This window comes from Cryptomeria japonica, chromosome 5, assembly GCF_030272615.1.
Source record: "Cryptomeria japonica chromosome 5, Sugi_1.0, whole genome shotgun sequence".
Classification (NCBI taxonomy): domain Eukaryota; kingdom Viridiplantae; phylum Streptophyta; class Pinopsida; order Cupressales; family Cupressaceae; genus Cryptomeria; species Cryptomeria japonica.
The window spans coordinates 226,749,035-226,751,108 of NC_081409.1; the positions used below are offsets into that span (position 1 = coordinate 226,749,035).

Here is a 2,074-nt window from a genome sequence, read left to right on the forward strand (position 1 = left end):
ATAAATTATATGTAATTTTTTTATATTTTTAGAGGATTATATTGCTATATATATTTTTAGAAGATTATATAGTGAGAATATTTTATTTATGGCTTATATCTGGTTTTCAAATGAATTACAGCAGTTTTAACATAGAATTAGAATTAGAGCATACAGAATGTTACTGTTTATAAATGAGCATATTGCGGTGTGCTGAACTTGTAGGTTCGATCATGCCCACAGCGGCGTAAAATCTATTTACTATTTTTTTCTATTTTAATTTTGCAAAGCAATTGCATTTCTTTCTGCACTGGCGAATTGGAATTTGAATCTGACAATCAATTATCAATATCTTTGAAAATTATAATTAAGAAGAATTTTACACCAAAACCATTAAGTGAAGTAGAATGGCCTATCAGCTCAGTTGGTTAGAGCGTCGTGCTAATAAGGCGAAGGTCGCAGGTTCGAGACCTGCATTGGCCACCTTCAGAAAACTTCTAATGATTGTACTTTATTGCTTCCCACATTTCAATCTTGCTGCATTAGGTTCTCCTCTCCCGAGTTCAATTTTAACGATGCAATTCACTCAGTGCCGCCAAAAATTGCTTTATTTGCACACTTTAGTAGCGGATAACAGGTTCTTAAATCACAAGGATAGGTGGGTTCATCTGAACAAGTCATTTTGTCTCTTTTTGAAAGAAAGAAAGAAAACAAACAAATTTTAATGTTCACTAAATTAAAGATAATTTATGAGACAGTTTGTTCAATCAAAACTGATTTCTGTAGATCAATTTTTTGCTTATGCAAGTTGACAATGAGTGCTCCCAGCTTTTCGATATACACCTCGCTGAATAAATTATACCATGTGCTAGCTTCACATGATATTGACATATTCTTCTCCCAAACTGAACATCTCTCACATTTGAACATCCACATGTACAATTTCCAAAATCACTCTCTCTTTCTCATGCTATCTCCTTGCTATTATGTTTGCCCTGTCTTACCATCACTCCTATTGGCTCCTTTCATGGGTTCGCTATGACCTCCTTTCATTCTTATTCCAACACATAATGTATCATTCTCGTTCTCTATCCTTCCTGCATCTCCCTTCTTTACTTCTCTCTTTTTGTCACACTCCCTACTGCCCATCAATTGTGTACATCAACAATTTCCCTCATTTACAACTCATCATTTATTTGATTCTATCTAACCATGGTACCACCTATCGAGGTGTATCTTAAAGAATAAGATATCAGTCTTACTAGTTGGGAGCCAATTGATAATACTATCCTTGGAGAAACCTGAAAATCAAGATCCACTTTTTGTTGGCATTGCATTAGCTGTCTAGTGCTTTGTGGGCTTTGCCTTTTTGTTTTTATTCATCGTTGTTGGATACTTGATCCTATTAGACTTCATCAGTGCATATCTTTGTTGTTAGTCTCATTGCTTAGCTATGAATTCCTCTCCTTCTTATTTAAGCTTCAGAAATGTGCCAAAAATAAATATACACCATATCTACTACTCTTATTGCTTCCAAATGAAATGTTTGCCCATTCCCTATTTTTATTCTAGTGGCTGAAAGTTTTGGAAAGGGAAAATAGGAAAATAGGACATGAATAATATAAAGCAAATGTCATAGATAATATCACATGAAAATGAATTAAGTAAAATTTGAATCATAATTATAAAAACTAGTATTTGCATAGGATGGAATGCAAAGATCATGTCGATAGAAAACTATAATTCAATTTGTGCATATATGATCGCCAGTTTGTCAAGTCCCTCTCCTACATTTTGCTACATAATTTAATAACTTGTTCTTCTTACATATGTTAAGAAGGTGGACATAGATGTTAGACATTGAAGCAAGCATCTAGAGGAATAAATAATCAAACCTAAAATGCATTCTAGAGAATAGCTATGACAAAAGATATAGTTTTTAGGATTTATTTCTTAAGAAATCCAATCCATCATGTTGATCCCATTTGATGTCTTTTCAAGACTAAGAGATTTCTATTTTCATAAAGAATGTCACTTTTGAAAGTAGTTAACATCTTAGAAGTATTACCCTATGCCAAAAGACAAATAGCATAAC

At 33.1% G+C, this 2,074-nt stretch overlaps 1 non-coding gene across 1 annotated transcript; it reads left to right on the top strand.

Moving 5' to 3' along the window:
- The first annotated feature begins 388 nt into the window (after positions 1–388).
- TRNAI-AAU (transfer RNA isoleucine (anticodon AAU)) lies at positions 389–462 on the top strand. Its single transcript has one exon. It is a non-coding gene; the product is annotated as a tRNA-Ile (tRNA).
- The last annotated feature ends 1,612 nt before the right edge of the window (positions 463–2,074 follow it).